Raw genomic sequence first — 22,622 nt, 5'->3', positions numbered from 1 at the left:
AATGGAATTAATAGTTCAATAAATGTTAACTACTAAAGTTATGTTTTTTCTGTTGTTACCTTTGTGCTTTCATTTCTCACCTTAAACTCGACTGAAATAATGACAAACATGTTCGTTTCTTTTGAATTCTTTTTAGCTGACCTTCTCTTCTTTATTCCTCTCATCCCTCTTCCCTCTCCTTCCCAAACTAAGATAAAAACCGGCTTGCTACACCCATCACTCACCTTCAAAAGCCATTCTTCAGCATTTCTTTTTCTTTCCTCTGCCTATACCTTCCTTTTTTTATTGTCTACCATCGAAAGAAATGTATCAATGATTTGGATCATCTCATTAAGGTCTCCATTTCCTGCTTCTTGTTTAATAGTAAAGTAGGCATTATGGAAATTTTAAAAAAATAGCATTATTCCAAGAGAGTGGACATAGATGGAGATTCTGTGTCTTAAGAAATGCCCAAGATTTAGATGGGTCAGGTAGAAATTGTGTTTTGCAGAATACTAAACCACATGATAAACTGTCCTTTCACATGTTCATTATTCAGTCTAATTAGTGTAATGCTAACATTCCCATCCAAATAAGTAGGTAAGTTTATTTATGACTACCATTAAATACAATAAGGTCAAAAACATAATGTTATGAATGACATTTATTGCCATCTAGTCTGTGATTACAGATTATAATACTAACATTATCTGTCTGTTTGATAAATTTGTGCCATTGTTCACATATTGACAAATGTGTGACTGGATAGAAAAACTTCCCTCAGTGTAACTAAAATCTGTTCACACATTCTCCTGGTTTTGAATCGTAATGGACAGCACGAGGTGGCATTGAGGAGCTGGTGAATCAACATGTGCATTAGATGTCCATAACTCCCCTTTGGCCCCTTTACTGTGACCCTGTCCCTGAATGGGAACATGGGAATTACGTTATCTGCTACCCTGATGGCCAGTTACTGATAGTAATGTTCACCCTAATTCAAAATGCATCTAATATGTCTGTTTATCTGTACAAAATAAACTTAAAAGTTTCTGCTGGATAGAGATATTTTAAAAAGGCTGAATTGCCTGAAACTATTCTACGCTTACTCCTTGAAAGGAAAGTTATGACCAACCTAGATCGCATATTAAAAAGCAGAGACATTACTTTGCCAACAAAGGTCCGTCTAGTCAAGGCTATGGTTTTTCCAGTGGTCACGTATGGATGTGACAGTTGGACTGTGAAGAAAGCTGAGCACCAAAAAATTGATGCTTTTGAACTGTGGTGTTGGAGAAGACTCTTGAGAGTCCCTTGGACTGCAAGGAAATCCAACCAGTCCATCCTAAAGGAGGTCAGTCCTGGGTGTTCTTTGAAAGGACTGATGTTGAAGCTGAAACTCCCATATTTTGGCCACCTGATGTGAAGAACTGACTCATTGGAAAAGACCCTGATGCTGGGAAAGATTGAGGGCAGGAGGAAAAGGGGATGACAGAGGATGAGATGGCTGGATGGCATCACCGACTCGATGGACATGAGTTTGAGTAAACTCCGGGAGTTGGTGATGGACAGGGAGGCCTGGTGTGCTGCGGTTCATGGGGTCGCAAAGAGTCGGACACGACTGAGCGACTGAACTGAACTGAACTGAACTGATTCTACTGGTAAACAGTGTCTGAAAATGCATTCAATCAATTGCAATTTTTTCCCCTTCACTGGAAAGTAGTAAAAGTGCTTAACATTAAGTATTTATAAGGTTTGGGTTTGTATGCACTAATGTTGAGCTCTAAACATGAAAGAGCAGATATCATTACCTGCTGCTTTATATCTAAACCCAGTTCCATGAGGGATGCACTGTACCCTCATGAAAAAAATTCAGAGTTTATAGTAAAACAATCCTGGGCTTGAATCACATCTCTGGTGGTTACTAGCTGGCTAGTCATGGTAGATAGGCTTCAACTCTGTCATTCTAAAATTCTGATTTTATTATAGCATTTTTGTGAGGGTTGAAAGACCAGGGTGTTTTGTAAGGACATCTCGGTTTTTAGTTTCATGCTCTTCTGTGTCATACATAAAGGGTTAATAGCGACTACTGATAGCATTCACCTCACAATTTCCCTTATGGCAAAGATAGTGACTAGGAATAAATACCACTGTTTTACATGTAACAGGAATCTTAAACAGAGAGAATCAGATTTAATTGTTTCTTCTGAAAATTGAAGATTCCTCCCAGGCCCTTACTATCTCCAGTAACTGTTGTTGAGTATCATAGTTGTATAGCATCTTATTTTAAATGTTTTCAGAAAAATCATGTCCAAGTGGCATAAAATTGTGAGCACACAACACTCTCTTGAAACCATATTGCTGACACAAAAGAGCCACCAATTCAAAGGTCACTCATCTTTAGGACAGTGTTGTGATATTTATTTTTCTCCCCATAGGATAATCTTTGTAAATTACATAGTCATGAACTTGTGTGGTGTCTTTACTGCCGTTAGACCTGGTGTCTTTACTCCATCCATATCCTTCCTACTGATCTGCTCCAGATCCGAGTTCGCTGGCAGTGTCTCCTATGTACTGAGTCCACTTATTCTTCAGTGCTCTCTGCATTGCCTCCTCTGCAACCACAGCACAAACTAAAGTTATCTTTTGGCTGAGACAGTGCCATTTCCTCACCTGGGACTTAGAAGAAGATACTGTTGTCCTTCTGTCATCAATGCCCATGATGCCAGAAGCCCAGATTTCTCTATGAAGGTATTACTACTAAGCTGAGAGAATATTTAGCTGAAGTTTTATCCAGAAGCCCAGGAGAACCTTTTTTTGTAAAGCTATAGGTGAACAATTTTGAGCATCATTTTGCATGTAAGATGAGTGCAATTGTGCGGTAGTTTGAGCATTCTTTGGGATTGGAATGAAAACTGACCCTCCAGTCCTGTGGCCACTGCTGAGTCTTCCAAATTTGCTGGCATATTGAGTGCAGCACTTTCACAGCATCATCTTTTAGGATTTGAAATAGCATGACTGAGTGACTCAACTGAACCGATAGATGAACAAAAATTCTAACAGTTGCAATCATGCTAACCGCATTGTGCCAGAGAAAATTTTATTAGGTAAAGCAACTTATTACAAGGGAAGAAAATTATAATAATTTAAAGATTCCCTATATATTAGTTTATTTGCATCCCCCCTGCAGTTGATTTTTATCTTTTACTTAGCAGGGTCCTCTGGATGTTGCTCACAAGACATCTATTGTCTGCCCTCTGATGAACTGGATTTTCTCTGGTATGAACTGTACACTTGGGAGTAGTGTTGAGTGGAACAAGGAACTGTTAGTTCCAGGCCGTGTTCACCTATAGCTTTACAAAAAAAGATTCTCCTGGGTTTCTGAATAAAACTTCAGCTAAACATTCTCTCAGCTTAGGTAGTAGTAATACCTTCATAGAGAAACCTGGGCTTCTGGCATCATGGGCATTGATGACAGGACAATATTAGTAGTTAAGCATGTGGATTCTGCATTTAGACTGCTTGAATGTGAATCCTAACTTTGTCACTAACTAGCTGTGTGTGATTAAAGGATGGCTCATTCTACATTTTAACAAGGATAAATAAAAATCTATTTGCTGTACTTTAAAAATGGTAAACTAGCTTTCCCAAAGCATTTCTTGTAAACATTTTTTTCCAAAAGTGATTAAAATCGTCCACATATTCCCCATGAAGGATTAGCACATGGCTTTCTCATTCAAAAAAGATAAACACCTGGTCATAAACAAGTTTAGAAAAGTTCCAAAGGTTATAAACAAGTTTAGAAAAACTTCCAAAGTCATAAACATGTTTAGGAAAGTTCTCCAAAGTTCTGGAATATATTGATGTGGAAATGAGGTAACTATGATATAACTATATATAATAATGCATATGTAATGATGTAATGGCTTACGTGACTTTGGAGTTCCCTAGTGGCTCAGAGGAGAAGGCAGTGGCACCCCACTCCAGTACTTTTGCTTGGAAAATCCCATGGACAGAGGAGCCTGGTGGGCTGCAGTCCATGGGGTCGTGAAGAGTCGGACATGACTAAGCGACTTCACTTTCACTTTTCACTTTCATGCATTGGAGAAGGAAATGGCAACCCACTCCATTGTTCTTGCCTGGAGAATCCCAGGGATGGGGGAGCCTGGTGGTCTGCCGTGTATGGGGTTGCACAGAGTCGGACACGACTGAAGTGACTTAGCAGCAGCAGCAGCAGCAGCTCAGATGGTAAAGAATCTGCCTGCAGTGCGGGAGACCTGGGTTCAATCTCTGGGTTGGGAAGATCCCCTGGGGCAGGGCATGGCCACCCACTCCAGTGATCTTGCCTGGAGAAAACCCATGGACAGAAGAGCCTGGTGGGCTACAGTCCATAGGGTCACAAAGAGTCAGACAGGACTGAGCGACTAAGCACAGCACAGCAATCAGAATAGGGCTGATGCTGCTGCAGACCAACAGTGAGGCCAAGCCTGAGGGCTCAGCCTCCCTAATCAGAGCAGTGTACCAGCCAGCCAAGCCTTGATGAACACTGATTCTGCGAGAATGAGCGGCACCCAAGGGAGTGAGAGGCACTAGTCCATCCTGGAACAGGATTCCACCCACTTCTCCTCTTGCCTGCTTGCATTGTTTGGCTGGTTGAAGGAAATAAATGAGTAGAAGCTGTTTGAGCTAAATGGTATGTGTGTGTGCAGTTTCTCTGGCTGTTACCCATTCCTTCATACCTTGCTTTTGTTTTGATGTTGCTCAGAATAAAACATTGAATAATCCAGAAGTTATTCAACGTCTGTAGACCCATCTGCAAGGTGGGGATATTAAGAGTTGGGAGAAATAAATGAGTTAATATATGCCAAGTTGCTTAGAACAGCTTCTGGCACTTGCTAAATGCTATGTAAATGTCAGCTCTTATTATCAAAAACTGGAGAAGGCCTCTGGTATGGGACATTAAAGGTTACCTGGGAGACAGGACTGGTTTTGCCTGCCCAGTTACAAGTAGGTTCCTTTTCACCTGCTAATGTTGATCTCTAGCCTCTCATACGTCTTTTTTCATAGTATCTTAAAGGAAAAAAAGGCTTGGAAACTGGAAAAGAAGAGGGAAATCTTCCCTTCTGGATGTAGTCATGATGTGGGGGAGGTGGAGATTCTGCAAAGGAGGGCTCCTCAGTGTGGAAGTTTGCATGTTTCTCCCTCCAAAGATTCTGCCCACAATACTGAGAAACCATAGAGCCTGCTGAGAAACTACAGAGCCGGAAAAACCACAGTCAACTCCAGGGAAAGCCACACAGCCGTAGTTCCTGGAGTCAGTGAACATTTGCTACAATCTCCCAGAGAAGATGCGCTTACACAATGAGTCACCAAATACATGAGAAGGACCTATAGCCTGAGAGAGAAAAAGCCAACCCAACAAATGAAAGGCCGTATATCAGAGAAAGCATAGAACAATCCAGCATTTATTTTTCTGTCTATATTTGGGACTTGTAGTAGGCCAAATAATAGCACCCCAAGTATAGCCATGCCCTGATCCCTGGGATCTGTGAATATGTTACCTTACATGGCAAAGTGCATTCAAGGTCACAGATGGAATTAAGGTTGTTAATTGTTATAGCAGCAATAGAAAATGAATAAAGGGCTTTGGAAAATCCGGTGATATGAAGCCCCTGGCTTATTTTTCCATGTGACAATAAACTGGATTTGCATAGTTCCTGCTACTTGGTATTGTGAGAGGGCAATTATTCTCTACCATTCCTTTTAGTGATTGAGATCTAGATGACTTTACTCAGTAGATCTTGGCCCCTATAGGCTCGAAAGTGTTTTCTAGGTGCCAGGTGCCATGCCAGGCAGAGATTATCAAAATGAATTGGACCTGGCTCTAAATATTGAAGGTTTATGGTCTAGTGGGGGAGACAGATCCATCAGCAGATGTGAACACAATGTGAGTGCTCCAAGGCCAGTGCATCTAGGGTACTAAGCAGCATGTAACTGATAGCTTACAGTGAATGGTGTCTGATTTGTGATCTCTGAATAGAAGATTTACCTTCCAGATCAGGGACCAGGTTGTTTGATCACTCAAGAGCTTTTGTGTAGCAGAGTTTTGTTAAAGTGAAAAAGGGCAGAGAAAGCTTTTCACATAGACATCAGAAGGGGAATGGAGAATGCCCCCATCCCTAGTGTTAGCAAGGGAGTTAATACTTTTTAAATTCGTTATTACACTAAATCAAAAGAATGTCTCAAGGTTGTAAAGATCTCACTAGACTCACTCCCATAATGGACATTTTAAGATAACAGGATTAGCCAGAAGGTTTCAGGAAGGAGAAACTGTCCTCAAGCAGGATACATTATTGTAATATAATCCTTAGTACAGAGTTTAAACTGAGTTGTTTGTTGTGTAATCATCAGTTCTAGGCTTAAAGAAAAAAACATTTTATGTGGCTAAGACTAAGGAATATAGAGAAAGAAAAAAAGGATGATTGTCCTTTCCTCTTCCTTGAGAATTCCAGACCCCTATTTCCTCCTTGAGGCTTCCTTGGTGGCTCAGATGGTAAAGAATTTGCCTGCAATGCCGGAGACCCTGGTTCAATCCCCAGGTTGGAAAGATCCCCTGGAGAAGGAAATGGCAACCCACTCCAGTATTCTTGCCTGGAGAATCCCATCAACAGAGAAGCCTGGCAGGTTGCATTCCATGGGGTTGCAAAGAGTTGGACATGACTCAGCAACTAACACCATCTCATCCTTGAGAGCCCCAGACCCCTCTCTCCTTGGGGGCCCGAACTTCTTGTCAACCTGCCTAGGAATTGACTCTCTTATTCCCCCCTTTTCTTTTAGGAGAATTACATTGCCATGGGAAAGGAGCATCATTTTCATTGCATAACTACTTCCTGCTGTTGAGGGGCATCATCCCTGAATTGTTGAGGCAACATATTCTCCTAACCCTCATATTGAGGGCCTTTGATCCAGGGGTACCAAGTAATAGTTTGAGGAGGTTGTGGCACTCATAGGAGCTTGAACAACCATTTATAACTTAAAAGCTTTCAGATGGTTAGAAACAAACCCCATTATACAGTTACAGATGTAAGGCAAAATAGTCATTAAACCAAGTTAAAACATAATCAAAATTAAAAGTCACATTATGTCCATAGTTACATCAGTCCATCTTAGGCTTGTTAGATGTCATCACAGAGTTGAAGAAAGTCCTTTCCTTTAAGTGGAGAAACCCACCATGGGAAGTCTTCAATTGATGAGGAGGGGAGTGCTCCGCAGATCCAGCAATCAGACCGATTGTGGAATGCACCGTAGGAATGAGTCCAGGACAGGAAGTCGCTGTCTTGAGGGTCAAATGGCACACTCATGACTTTTGGAGTCAGCAAAAGCAAGCCCACCTAGATTCTCAGGCCCATCTTGGCTCCTGGCTCAAATAGCAGCTTATTTGACTCAAAGGCTGGGTCAGGAGTAAGCCTCCCAGTAATGTCTGTTGAAAAGCTAAAAGCTGAGTCACATACTTAATTCTAAGGCTTCAGGATCTATGGAAATATCTGTGCACAAAGACAGTCTGCCTTAGAGACAGTCCATTCTTCTTAGGGGCAGTTCAAACCCTCATTAAAGGTATGGGTAAAACTTTAAACTAACTGTCTTGTGTTTCCTGAGTTAGCTTACACAGATGCCTCTTAATAATGTCATTAGCCTTTTCAACTTTCCTGAGGATTGGGGTCTCCAGGAACAGTGTTAGTGATATTCTATTCCTAGAGCTTTCAACACCCCTTGAGTTACAGCAGCTTTAAAGGTGGAGCACTATTGCCTTAAACTTTAGAGTTTAAGATCCCACCTACATCATGAAAAGTTAGTACAATAACATTTTGCCCATTAGTAAACTTATGAGCTTTAGGCATTAGTAACAATTACCCTTATTCCATGTGGCCATAGCCTTTTTCAGTAACAAACTAAACTCTGATCCTGTGAGACAGCTAAAAGTTGGAGCCTGTAGGAGAGAAGTTTCAGTTCAGTTCAGTTGCTCAGTCGTGTCCGACTCTTTGCGACCCCATGAACCACAGCAGGCCAGGCCTCCCTGTCCATCACCAACTCCCGGAGTCCACCCAAACCCATGTCCATCAGGTCAGTGATGCCATCCAACCATCTCATCCTCTGTCGTCCCCTTCTCCTCCTGCCCTCAATCTTTCCCAGCATCAGGATCTTTTCAAATGAGTCAGCTCTTCACATCAGGTAGCCAAGGTATTGGAGTTTCAGCTTCAACATCAGTCCTACCAATGAACACCCAGGACTGATCTCCTTTAGGAATGGTCTGGTTGGATCTCCTTGCAGTCCAAGGGACTCTCAAGAGTCTTCTCCAACACCATATTCAAAAGCATCAATTCTTCGGTGCCCAGCTTTCTTTATAGTCCAACTCTCATATCCTTACATGACTACTAGAAAAACCATAGCCTTGACTAGATGGACTTTTATTGACCAAGTAATGTCTCTGCTTTTTAATATGCTATCTAGGTTGGTCAAAACTTTCCTTCCAAGGAGTAAGCGGCTTTTAATTTCATGGCTGCAGTCACCATCTGCAGTGATTTTGGAGCCCAGAAAAATGAAGTCTGACACTGTTTCCACTGTCTCCCCATCTATTTCCCATGAGGTGATGGGATCAGATGCCATGATCTTAGTTTTCTGAATGTTAAGCTTTAAGCCAACTTTTTCACTCTCCTCTTTCACTTTCATCAAGAGGCTTTTTAGTTCCTCTTCACTTTCTGCCATAAGGGTGGTGTCATCTGCATATCTGAGGTTATCGATATTTCTCCCAGCAATCTTGATTCCAGCTTGTGCTTCCTCCAGCACAGCGTTTCTCATGATGTACTCTGCATATAAGTTAAATAAGCAGGGTGACAATATACAGCCTTCCTTTTCCTATTTGGAACCAGTCTGTTGTTCCAAGTCCAGTTCTAACTGTTGGGTCCTGACCTGCATACAGGTTTCTCAAGAGGCAGGTCAGGTGGCCTGGTATTCCCATCTCTTTCAGAATTTTCCACAGTTTATTATGATCCACACAGTCAAAGGCTTTGGCGTAGTCAATAAAGCAGAAATAGATGTTTTTCTGGAACTCTCTTGCTTTTTTGATGATCCAGTGGATGTTGGCAATTTGATCTCTGGTTCCTCTGTCTTTTCTAAAACCAGTTTATATAAAGGCTAGGCAAGTTCCCCATAACCCGGAATCCAAATGCAGCAATAGCCTGTAATGTCCAAGAATTCTCTCAATTGTCTTAAAGTCATGTTTGACTTGTTTAGGAATTTCAGACAAAGTATAAGGATTAGGCACTTATTTGCATATCTTGAACAAGTTTCCATTTATTATTTGACTTTTTTCACACCCAAAATAGGAGTGTTGTATGGACTGTTACAGGGAATTAATAGCCTCTGTTCCTTTAAATTTTCAATGATGGATTTTAACCCTTCCTTAACCTCAGCCTTTAGTGGATACTGCTTTTGAAATAAGTGAGGGTCTTTGAGCTTGATAACGATAGGAACAGTATTTTGTGCTCAACCCACAGTTTTTTCATCAGCCCCCACTGTAGGATTTACACTTTCTTTAGTTAAAAGAGCAGGTTCCATATTCATGAAAACAAAGGCCTGGACCTTGCTCAGTATATCCCTCCTCAGAAGGGGTGAGGGAGACTCCAGCACAACCAGAAACTCGAGAAAATAGCACAAAGTCCCAGTTGCAGCTTGAAGGATGACTGAAATGATAGCGTTTGGCTCGTCCTGACAGTCCCATTACTGTAGTGGATCAGGAGGAGTGCGGACCAGGGGTTTCAGTGAGCCCAGAGAAAGTTGCCCCAGTGTCCAAAAGAAATCCATGGATTGGCCCCTCACAGTTATTCATACCCGGGGTTCCTCAGGTGTAATTAGGATGGGAGCTTGTGTGGCGATGCCCAGGTACCTTCAGGCCCAATTGCCTTGAGAGTCTGACCCCTGGGGCCTACACCTTGGAGGGCAGTCTCTTCACCAATGAGGTCCTTGCAGACCAGACACGGAGCTGGGGCGGCTTAGATGCTTGAGGGCAATCCCACTTGAGGGCAATTCCGCTTGAGATCCCCCTCCTTCCCACAGTAATAACAAGTCCATCCCTTTTCACCTGGGTCCCTCTGGGCATTTTTTTTCAGGCTGTTTCAGAGCAGGTCTAATAGCCATTGTTGGGCTGTCAGTCTTTTGTCTGGTTCATTTTTCCTATTTTCATCCTTATTTTCCCTACCATAATATACTGTCTGAGCCAGCTGCAACAGTTTTTCTAAAGACTGATTTGGTCCAAACTCCTGTTTTGGTAACTTTCAGCAGATATCTGAAGCCAACTGAGTGAGAAATCTATCTTTTAAGATCATTTCTCCCTCTGTAATTTCAAGATCAACGTTGGTATACTTTCGGAGAGCCTCCCGTAGTCTATCTAGGAATTTACCAGGGGTTTCCTTCTCTCCCTGTTCTACGTCAGCCAGCTTAGCATAGTTTAAAGTCAGTGCGCGCTCGCTTGAGTCCTTCAAGAATACATCCAGCAAAGTGACTCTGTTATGGGAACTGCTTGGCTCCCAGTAGGGAGGAAGACTATTTCATGTTCCTTCTTTCTGCTTACCTTTAAGCCATTCATCTCCAAAAGTAGTAGCTTCCCCCAAAACTCAAGCTCTGGAGTCAGGAGTCAGCGTCTGTCCCAAGACATGTATTGCAACTATCCAAGTAAGCTCATAAAGTAAAGTTAGTCCCATAAAGGATTCGATGTACTTTTTGGATCCTCTGAATAGTCTCAACCACATTTGGGACTGTTTGAGTTTCTACCGAGACTGAGGCAAACCCTTCTGGAAGGGCGCCCTAATTCTCAACCTGCTCAGTTGGGAGCTCCAGATACAGGGGCAAAGTAAGAGAACAGGAGGCAGCTGTAGGTTTCACACCCAAATCTGAACCCTTAGGACACAAGTCTGGCATGTCGCGCAGAGAGATAAAGAGCAACATATATGGCACTTCTACCCATTTCTCTTGTTTTCCGCAGAACCAGTCTAGTTGCAAAACAATATCATAATTAAGAGACCTTTCAACAGGCCAGCGTTCCCCATCTTCTAAAGGATACTGTGGCCATTCAGTATCACAGAAGAAGATCAGGAGTGTCTTTTTTAAACTCTGGGGGTCAAACGTGTCCCAGTTTTTCAAATACATTTTAAAGAAGTGGTTCTGGAACTGTTAGCTCCTATCTGTAAGAGAGAAAAAAGTGGCATCCACAGCCGTGGCTTCTTTCCACCAGAGGCATCCTTCCCTGCTCAATATGGGGATGTAGACAGACTCCACCAAAACTTTCCTTCCCTGGCTGGACTTGGTCTCCCCCTTACTGACACAGGCCTCTTACTCGTCCCCCCCGGTTCTACCACCGGGGTGGGGTGGAGATGCACCAGGGGTAGACTTGATGGCATCCCAGATTGATTTCCAGTTCCTTACCACCAAGACCTTGTTTGATTTTCACGCCTCCTCTGATGTCACCCCGAGTGCAGCAGAGTAGCTTTCCTGGACTGTTTCCTGGGACTCCTAGGGGAAGCATCCGTCTTTCCTGTGCCTATACACATTCCTGAGTATAGTCCTGACCGCAGGTAGAAGCAGTGAGTCATTGCCACATCAGTATATGTGATAGCGAAAGGGTTGACCCGCGAGGAAAAAGTGATTTTTTCCTCAAGCTACTAGGGCCAGTCCTTCCAGTTCATTTCCACACATACCACAGAAAGAATATCTAGGGAGTTGAGACAGAAGCCATCAGAGAGCCTCCTCTGGCCTGCTGAGAGCTAGCACTACCAAAGGAAGAAGCCCATTGCACTTCCAATCTGACCAGGTCCTGCAATTCCCGATCTGTGTCTTCAAAAACCTCATGTTCACCAGCAGTGCTTCTGTCCACATAGATTGGAGGCATAGCCATGACAAAGACTCACTTTCAGGGGGCTGGCCCCTGAGGCAGGCAACCAAGAGAATGACCTCTCGCCTGAGAGACGTTCCTGGAGCTAGAGTTCCGCCTCACTCCCAGACGTGCTCCCAGCAAGTCTGGGTTCCCCGTGACTACCAAGCTTGAGGTCTAAGTAAAAGTACACAGTAAGGGCATGGATCACAAGTCCCTCGAAATTCTTTGATCTGACAGATTAAGTTAGTAGTTCTCATTCCCCACGCAATTACAAAGTGGTCAAAGAGACCAGGAAAGGATGACTGAGATAGGAAAGGTCGGTCCACACGCTTTGCCCATCTCTGGCCACTCCCCTTGCAGGGAGGTTGGGTGTCTGTTGGCATTGGCAGGTTGGTATAAACCCCCGACAAGACTCCCCTTTTGGGGGCTGCCTTCAGTCATTACGAGGCACCTCGAAATCAAAGCAGGGCTCATCACTTGTTTCACACATGGTGTGTCGTTCATTCACACAAGCACACCAGAGAGTAAAGTAAAGCCGAAAACATGTATATTCAGAAAGCAGAGAGGCTAGAGCTCTGAGTGGGCTCACCTTGTCCTGAAGATCCTGGATGAGCCCCCAAGATGATCCCTTACAGTGAACGATGTCGAATTCGTGATTTCCGAAGAAGATTTACCTTCCGGACCAGGGACCAGGTTTGATCACGCAAGAGCTTTTGTATAGCAGAGTTTTATTAAAGTGAAAAGGGACCGAGAAAGCTTCTGACATAGACATCAGAAGGGGGACGGAGAATGCCCCCATCCCTAGTGTTAGCAAGGGAGTTATATACTTTTTAAATTAGTTATTACACTAAATCAAAAATATGTCTCAAGGTTGTAAAGATCTTATTAGACCCTCTCCCATAATTTACATTTTAAGATAAAAGGATTAGCCAAAGGTTTTCAGAAAGGAGAAACTGTCCTCAAGCAGGATCAGTTCAGTTCAGTCGCTCAGTCATGTCTGACTCTTTGCGACCCCATGAATCGGAGCATGCCAGGCCTCCCTGCCCATCAGCAACTCCCAGAGTCTACCCAAATCCATGTCCATCGAGTCGGTGATGGCATCCAGCCATGTTATTCTCTGTCATCCCCTTTTCTTCCTGCCCCCAATCCCTCCCAGCATCAGGGTCTTTTCCAATAAGTCAACTCTTCAGATGAGGTGGCCAAAGTATTAGAGTTTCACCTTCAGTATCAGTCCTTCCAGTGAACACCTAGGACTGATCTCTGGTTGGATCTCCTTGCAGTCCAAGGGACTCTCAAGAGTCTTCTCCAACACCATAGTTCAAAAGCATCAATTCTTCAGCACTCAGCCTTCTTCACAGTCCAACTCTCACATCCATACATGACCACTGGAAAAACCATAGCCTTGACTAGATGGACCTTTGTTGGCAAAGTAATGTCTCTGCTTTTTAATATGCTATCTAGGTTGGTCACACTTTCCTTCCAAGGAGTAGGCGGCTTTTAATTTCATGGCTGCAGTCACCATCTGCAGTGATTTTGGAGCCCCAAAAAATAAAGCCTGACACTGTTTCCACTGTCTCCCCATCTATTTCCCATGAGGTGATGGGACCAGATGCCATGATCTTAGTTTTCTGAATGTTAAGCTTTAAGCCAACTTTTTCACTCTCCTCTTTCACTTTCATCAAGAGGCTTTTTAGTTCCTCTTCACTTTCTGCCATAAGGGTGGTGTCATCTGCATATCTGAGGTTATCGATATTTCTCCCAGCAATCTTGATTCCAGCTTGTGCTTCCTCCAGTCCAGTGTTTCTCATGATGTACTCTGCATATAAGTTAAATAAGCAGGGTGACAATATACAGCCTTGACGTACTCCTTTTCCTATTTGGAACCAGTCTGTTGTTCCATGTCCTGTTCTAACTGTTGCTTCCTGACCTGCATACAGGTTTCTCAAGAGGCAGGTCAGGTGGTCTGGTATTCCCATCTCTTTCAGAATTTTCCACAGTTTATTGTGATCCACATAGTCAAAGGATTTGGCATAGTCAATAAAGCAGAAATAGATGTTTTTCTGGAACTCTTTTGCTTTTTTGATGATCCAGAGGATATTGGCAATTTGACCTCTGGTTCCTCTGCCTTTTCTAAAGCCAGCTTGAACATCTGGAAGTTCACAGTTTACGTATTGTTGAAGCCTGGCTTGGAGAATTTTGATCATTACTTTACTAGCATGTGAGATGAGTGCAATTGTGCGGTAGTTTGAGCATTCTTTGGGATTGCCTTTCTTAGGGATTGGAATGAAAACTGACCTTTTCCAGTCCTGTGGCCACTGCTGAGTTTTCCAAATTTGCTGGCATATTGAGTGCAGCACTTTCACTGCCTCATCTTTCAGGATTTGAAATAGCTCAACTGGAATTCCATCACCTCCACTAGCTTTGTTCGTAGTGATGCTTTCTAAGGCCCACTTGACTTCACATTCCAAGGATGTCTGGCTCTAGGTGAGTGATCATACCATCGTGATTATCTGGGTCATGAAGATCTTTTTTGTACAGTTCTTCTGTGTATTCTTGACACCTCTTCTAATATCTTCTGCTTCTGTTAGGTCCATACCATTTCTGTCCTTTATCGAGCCCATCTTTGCATGAAATGTTCCCTTGTTCTCTCCAATTTTCTTGAAGAGATCTCTAGTCTTTCCCATTCTGTCGTTTTCCTCTATTTCCTTGCATTGATCCCTGAGGAAACCTTTCTTATCTCTCCTGGCTATTCTTTGGAACTCTGCATTCAAATGGGAATATCTTTCCTTTTCTCCTTTGCTTTTTGCTTCTCTTCTTTTCACAGCTATTTGTAAGGCCTCTCAGACAGTCATTTTGCTTTTTTGCATTTCTTTTCCATGGGGATGGTCTTGATCCCTGTTTCTTGTACAATGTCACAAACCTCCATCCATAGTTCATCAGGTACTCTGTCTATCAGATCTAGTCTCTTAAATCTATTTCTCACTTCCACTGTATGCTAATAAAGGATTTGATTTAGGTCATACCTGAATGGTCTAGTGGTTTTCCCTACTTTCTTCAAACATAAAACAACTAAGTTTAAACTCTGCCCTAAGGATTATATTAAAACAACAATGTACAACTCCTTAGTACAGAGTTTGAACTGAGTTGTTTGTTGTGTAATCACCGGTTCTGGACTTAAAATAAAAAACATTTTATGTGATTAAGACTAAGGAATGTAGAAGAAGAAGAAAAAAAGATGTTTGCCCTTTGCTCCTCCTTGAGAGCCCCAGACCCCTCTCTCCTCAGGGACGCCTGGACTTCTTACCAACCTGCCTAGGGATTGACTCTCTCATAACCCAGCCCTGCATTGGGCATTCAAGGAGGGGATGGTGCCATATATTACAACAATGTATTCTGCTTGATCATGAAAGATGATGCTGTGAAGGTGCTGCACTCAATATGCCAGCAAATTTGGAAAGCTCAGCAGTGGCCACAGGACTAGAAAAGGTCAGTTTTCATTCCAATCCCTAAGAAAGGCAATCCCAAAGAATGCTCAAACTACCGCACAATTGCACTCATCTCACATGCTAGTAAAGTAATGATCAAAATTCTCCAAGCCAGGCTTCAACAATACGTAAACTGTGAACTTCCAGATGTTCAAGCTGGCTTTAGAAAAGGCAGAGGAACCAGAGGTTAAATTGCCAACATCCGCTGGATCATCAAAAAAGCAAGAGAGTTCCAGAAAAACATCTATTTCTGTTTTATTGACTAAGCCAAAGCCTTTGACTGTGTGGATCACAATAAACTGTGGAAAATTCTGAAAGAGATGGGATACCAGACCACCTGACCTGCCTCTTGAGAAACCTGTATGCAGGTCAGGACGCAACAGTTAGAACTGGACATGGGACAACAGACTGGTTCCAAATAGGAAAAGGAGTACGTCAAGGCTGTATATTGTCACCCTGCTTATTTAACTTATATGCAGAGTACATCATGAGAAACACTGGACTGGAGGAAGCACAAGCTGGAATCAAGATTGCTGGGAGAAATATCGATAACCTCAGATATGCAGATGACACCACCCTTATGGCAGAAAGTGAAGAGGAACTAAAAAGCCTCTTGATGAAAGTGAAAGAGGAGAGTGAAAAAGTTGGCTTAAAGCTCAACATTCAGAAAACTAAGATCATGGCATCTGATCCCATCACCTCATGGGAAATAGATGGGGAGACAGTGGAAACAGTGTCAGGCTTTATTTTTTTGGGGCTCCAAAATCACTGCAGATGGTGACTGCAGCCATGAAATTAAAAGCCGCCTACTCCTTGGAAGGAAAGTGTGACCAACCTAGATAGCATATTAAAAAGCAAAGACATTACTTTGCCAACAAAGGTCCATCTAGTCAAGGCTATGGTTTTTCCAGTGGTCATGTATGGATGTGAGAGTTGGACTGTGAAGAAAGCTAGCACTGAAAAATTGATGCTTTTGAACTATGGTGTTGGAGAAGACTCTTGAGAGTCCCTTGGACTGAAAGGAGATCCAACCAGTCCATTCTAGGGGAGATCAGTCCTGGGTGTTCATTGGTAGGACTGATGCTGAAGCTGAAAGTCCAGTACTTTGGCGACCTCATGCCAAAAGTTGACTCATTGGAAAAGACCCTGATGCTGGGAGGGATTGGGGGCAGGAGGAGAAGGGGACAACAGAGGATGAGATGGTTGGATGGCATCACTGACTTGATGGACATGGGTTTGGGTAGACTCTGGGAGTTGGTGATGGACAGGGAGGCCTGGCATGCTCCGATTCATGGGGTCACAAAGAGTCAGACACGACTGAGCGACTGAACTGAACTGAACTGAGCTTCAAACAGCAGCCATATCACTCTCACTATACAGTACTCACTACGTATCATGTACATCTATAGGACTTTATGTCTCAAGTGCCTTCCTTAATTCATGTAGTCTTCCCATTGTGTGTGCGTGTGTCAGTAGCTCAGTCATGTGCGACTCTTTGCAACCCCATGGACTGTAGCCCACCAGACTCCTCTGTCCATGGAATTCTTCAGGAAAGAATACTGGAGTGGGTTGCCATTACCTTCTTGAGGGGATTGTCCCAACCCAGGGATCAAACCCACGTCTCCCCCATTGCAGGCAGATTCTTTACTGTCTGAGCCTTCAGGGAAGTCTACAATCTTCTCAATAACTTTCCTGTTATTAAAGGCATTGCACAGATGATAAAGGGAAGAACTAAAAATTTAGGTTGCTTGCCCAAGGTCACAGGACACTTAATAGTGTGGAGCCACCATTTGAAGCAACATATTTTGGCTCTGGCATCTGGGCTTTTAACACCTACCCTCTTCTATGTTCTGTAATAACTCCAGGACCATTGTTTGGATGCCAGGAGTTAAATTAATGCCTGTCCACTCTGTGAGACCCAGGTCTCTTCTGGAGCTTTATCTGACCCTGATTTACAGAGATAGGACTTCTTTTCAAAGGTAAAATAACTCCCTGTAGTCCCAGTGTTTTTACTGGAAATAGCTTCTAAGAAATGGCTGTGGGGAATTCTCTAGCCGTCCAGTGTTTGGACTCCATGCTCTCGCTGCCAAGGGCCTGGGTTCAACCCCTGGTCGGGGAGCTAGAATCTCACAAGCCATGCAGCATGACCAAAATTTAAAAAAAAAAAATTAAAATTAAATAAATGTTTTTAAAGAAATTGTTGTGCTTCAAGGAGACATAGAAAGTAGCTAGACAGATGGGTGAAAAAAAGAGCAAGGGAATCCTTGACCTCTTTTTCCTCTGTATATGTACTTCTGGGTCATTCCATCATACCCATCATGCTATTAATAATAACACTCGTTAGGCAGTCACTTTTTATTGAGACATTTAAGGTCTGTCAGGTTAGTTTTAGTAGTCATTAAGCTCAACCACAGTGAATCAAGCAGATTTTATTAATACCCGGTTAACCAAATTCTTCAATGTCATCTATCCATCCATCTGGTCATTCATCAAATACTTATATGTATCAAATGCCAGGCACAGTTTTACATTCTGATAACATAACCATGGACAAAACAAAAAGTCTTGTTCTCATGAAGCTTACATATCCACCGAGGAGACATAGACAATAAGCAAATAGGTAAAAACCTATAGCTTGTCAGGTGGTGATAAAAAATAAGAAACAGAAAAAACAGCTGGGGACATGTGTGGTAAAAAAAAAGGGTCATGATTTAAAGGAGCAAGCCTGGCTATATCTGGGAAAGAGAGTTTCAGGAAAAGGGAACAACAGATACAAAGGTCCTGGGACAGGAAGCAGTTGGCTTGTTCAAGGAACACCAAGGAAGTTCATGTAGTTGGAGCAGAATGAATGAGGAGGTGAAAAGATATGAGGCCAAAGAATAACAGAAGATCGGGTTGTACTATAAAGTCATAGTGAAGTGAAAGTCACTCAGTTGTGTCCAACTCTTTGCGAACCCATGGACTCTACAGTCTGTGGAATTCTCTAGGCCAGAATACTGGAGTAGGTAGCCTTTCCTTCCTCCAGGGGATCTTCCCAACCCAGGGATCGAACCCAGGTCTCCTGCATTGCAGGTAGATTCTTTACCAGCTGGGCCACAAGTGAGATGGGTGGCCATTGAAGGTTTTGAGCAGAAGAATGGCTTTGTCTCACCTACATTTCTAAAAGCTTACTCTAGTTCAGGGGTCCCCAACCTCCGGGATCTAATGCCTGATGATCTGCAGTGGAGCTGATGTAATAATTATAGAAATAAAATGCATAATAAATATAATGTGCTTGAATCATCCTAAAACCTCCCCCACAACTTGATCCGTGGAAAAAATTGTCTTCTGCCTATCCAGTTTGTGGTGCGAAAAACATTGGGGACCACTGCTCTAGCTGCTGTATTGAAAACAGATTCTATGGTGGAAGAGACCATTAAAATGTAAGAAATGGTGGTGACAAGAAGTAAGAATGATGCCAAGGGTTTACCTGAGCACCTGGAAAAAAGAGAGTTGCCATTTATTTCCTGGGGGACTATTTAGAGAGATCAGGAGTTTGTTTTTGGACTTGTTAAGTTTAAACTTGCTGTTTGGCATACAAGTTTAGACAGTTGGGTATATGAGTCTGGAGTTGCGAGAAGTCACAGTGAAGATACAAACAATGGAGTCATCAGCATATAGACAATTTCTAAAACTATAAAACTAGATGAGATCACCAAATGAGTCACTAAACTGGAGAAGAAGTCCAAGGACTGAGCCTCAAGGCATCATAATTCTACTGCTGAAAAGCAGTCAATGGAGTAAGAGTAAAACTAGTAGAATGCAGTATTCTGGAAACGAATGAAGAAAGTGATTCAAGGAGGAATGTGTGTGCTAAGTCGCTTCAGTCATGTCTGACTCTTTGCGACCCTGTGGACTGTAGCCCATCAAGCTCGCCATCCATGGAACTCTCCAGGCAAGAATACTGGAGTGGGTTGCCATTTCCTTCTCCAGGGGATCTTCCTGGCCCAAGGATTGAACCTGCATCTCCTGTGTCTCCTGCATTGCAGATGGATTCTTTACCACTGAGCTGTTGCGGAAGCCCTATACAGTCAATCAAATGAGAGGCCTTAGTTCCCTTGTGTCCGTGCTTTTTGCCATATTACTTTGTAAATACTCCCCTTAAAGACAGAGCATATTCACCAGCTCTCTGATTTGGTGCTCAAAGGCATGATTTTCTTTGGCTGGCAGAATGATGGTGGAGGTGTCCATGCCAGTTCTGAGTCTAGACCTTAGAGGCGTCCTGTGTTTGCACTTGCCTTCTTGAAGTGTATAATCAGCAGGAGAGAAACATGACCTAGTTAGCACACTGGTCCAAGAAAGTTTAGAGACTTGTAGAACAGATCTGAACCCATCCTGCTGCTTGGAGCCCACCCAGCCCAGCTGAGCCAAGCCTAGATCAGAAAACTCATGTGATTCACAGATGAATAAGCAAAAATATTTTAAACTCCTGAGTTTGGGGGTGGCTTGTTATAAGTACTCTTGTAGCCATAATTGAGATAAAGGAAGACAGGGAAGGAGATGGTAAACTGGGTCAAATACGACTGACAGGACGAGTAAGATCAGGATTGAGAACTGATGATGAAATTTAACTACATGGAAGTTACTGGCAACCCTGAAGAGCGGTTTTGTTGAAGTGTTGAGGTGATAGGTTCAATAGAGTGTGGGGGAAAGGAAGGATGGAAGAGAACGACCGTATTTACACCAAGAGGGAAAGGGGAGATGGGATGAATTGGGTGATTGGAATTGACATATATACACTACTGATACTATGTATAAAATAGATGACCAATGAGAACCTACTGTATAGCACAGGAAACTCTACCCAGTGCTCTGTGATGACTTAAATGGGAAGGGAATCAAAAAATGAGGGGATATGTGTGTATATATAGCTGATTCACTTCACCGTACAGCAGAAACTAACACAATGTTGTAAAGCCGATATACTCCAATAAATGTTTTTTTTTTTTTTTTGAAAAAAGTAAAGGCAATTTTAAAAGAAAACTTTAGTGCCAAGAGAAGAAGAAGAAGAAAATAACAACTGGAGGGAGGAGTTAGGGTCAAGAGACGGCTTTTTTATGGATACACTTATCTTTTATATTTGTTTTCTTTTTATCATGTTTTTTACTAATGAATAGATGCTATTTATATCATTTTATAGAATAAGTTTGCAAATGTTCTCAGATATTCTATTAAAGTAGCTAAAATATCATTGTGACCTGCCCTACCCAATTTCAAACATTTAGAGTATCATATTTGCCAATATCCTCTTTTCAAAATAATAGCTCTTTTGAAAAAAAACACAACAAAATAATTGCTCTTTTGAGAGACACTTCACATACATTCAGTTCACCCATCTGAAGTGGAAACACCCGTGGTTTTTAGTAGATTCAGAGTTGTGTAACCATTGCCATAATCCATTTTAGAACATTTCCAGTACCCAAAAAGAAACTGCATACCCACTATTAGTCACTAAAGAGAGGCATTTTTAGGATGGCAAAAATACAAGCATATTTTTGTGCTGATAAGGAGAATCTAGTGTAGAGGGAGAAATTCATATTTCAGTAGATACAGGGAAGAATTCCTGGGGCTATATGTCCTTAAGTAGGTAAAAGGACTCAAATCAAGAGGGCAGTAACTGGTAATTCATCCTTAGTACCACAGAAAAAGGCAGAGTATATGGGCACAGATGCAATAAATGGCTATATTTCACGGTGGGAGATTGAGAAAGACTCTTGATTGCTTCTTCTTTCTTTTTGTTTTTCTTTAACAAAAAGGGTTTATTTCACGTAAAGAGAAGCAGGTGGGAGCAGGTGGGGTTAATTTCTTCTTCTTTCTTAGTAAAATAGAAAACAGAAGAGAAAGATGGGTCTTTGTTTCTCCCTGTATCTCATTGGCCCCAGTTGGATCACATACCCACTTCTAAATAAATCCCTGTTGCCAGGAGAACTCCGCACACTGATTGACTTGAGTTTGTGCTCCTGAATCAACCAGCTGTAAGGAAGTTGGGCTTGAACTAATCATGACCCCCTCCAAGGATCAGTTCACAAAATGGCATGGTTCATATTGAATGGGAGGCCATGGAATGGATTCTACAGTCTCAAAAATGTCCTCCTCACTTTTCACAATCACAATTCACAGCACAGGCTGACCTCAGAGCCTTAAGCAGAGTGTCTTAGTTTCCTACAGCTGCTGTAATAAGTTTCCACAAAGTAAATTTATTCTCTCATTCAAAGTTCTGGGGTGAGGTGTTTGCAGTCCATGTCACTGGGCTAAAATCAAGGAGTTGACCGTGCTGGTCTCTGCTGGGGGCTCCCAGGGCATAATGTTTACTTGACTCTTTCAGCTTCTGTAGCTGCCAATATTCTTTGACTTATAACGCCCTCATCACCAAAGCCCATCAGTCCAATTACGGCTTTCACCATCACATCACCTTCTGTCTGCCTATGACGCCTCTTGCTTCACTCTTAAAAAGGACCATTGTGATTACTCAGGCCCACCCAAATAACCCAGGATAATCTCCCCATCTCAAAATCCCTAATTTAATCATATCTACGAAGTCAATGTGGTCATATAAGGTCACTTTCATGGGCTCTGGATTTAGGATGTGGAAATATTTGGGAAGTCATTCAGCCTACTACAATGAGAATGGAGAAGGAAATGGCAACCCACTCCAGTGTTCTTGCCTTGAGAATCCCAGAGATGGGGGAGCCTGGTGGACTGCCGTCTATGGGGTCGCACAGAGTCGGACACGACTGAAGCGACTTAGCAGCAGCAACAGCACAATGAGAATGCCAAAAGCCCCTCATTTGAAGAGGAGAGAGAGGCTGCTCTAAGGGGCAGATCTGGGCTAATTTACAACATGAAAGTAACAGGAGAAGACAAAGCATTATATTCAGTCAAAGAACCGTGATGGGGTTTACACTGTCCTAAATCAGCATGTCAGCTTCCTAGACTCCTGTAATTAGTCCACAGAGATATAGATTTCTTTTCTGTAAGATACCACATTGGCCCATCACATTGAGGATATTATCTTTTTAAATTTTTGGCTGTGCCATGCAGTTTGTGGGGTCTTAGTTCCCTAACCAGGGATTGAACATGGGCCCTCAGTAGCAAAAGTGCAGAGTCCTAACTACTGGACCGGCAGCAAATTCTGGAGGATAGAATTCTGATTGGACCTAGTAAGCAAGAGTTTGTAATGACAGTAGACTTATTAGTAA

The 22,622-nt window shown here is 42.6% G+C and overlaps 1 long non-coding RNA gene across 1 annotated transcript in view; it reads left to right on the top strand.

Annotated features, from left to right (window-relative positions):
- LOC122432600 overlaps positions 1-22,622 on the top strand; it is an 85,154-nt gene that overhangs the window by 862 nt on the left and 61,670 nt on the right. The window lies entirely within an intron of this gene.

Source organism: Cervus canadensis, chromosome 31 (assembly GCF_019320065.1).
Source record: "Cervus canadensis isolate Bull #8, Minnesota chromosome 31, ASM1932006v1, whole genome shotgun sequence".
NCBI lineage: Eukaryota > Metazoa > Chordata > Mammalia > Artiodactyla > Cervidae > Cervus > Cervus canadensis.
The sequence above is the reverse complement of the archived record's forward strand: the minus strand, read 5'-3'. Positions and strand labels throughout refer to the sequence as shown.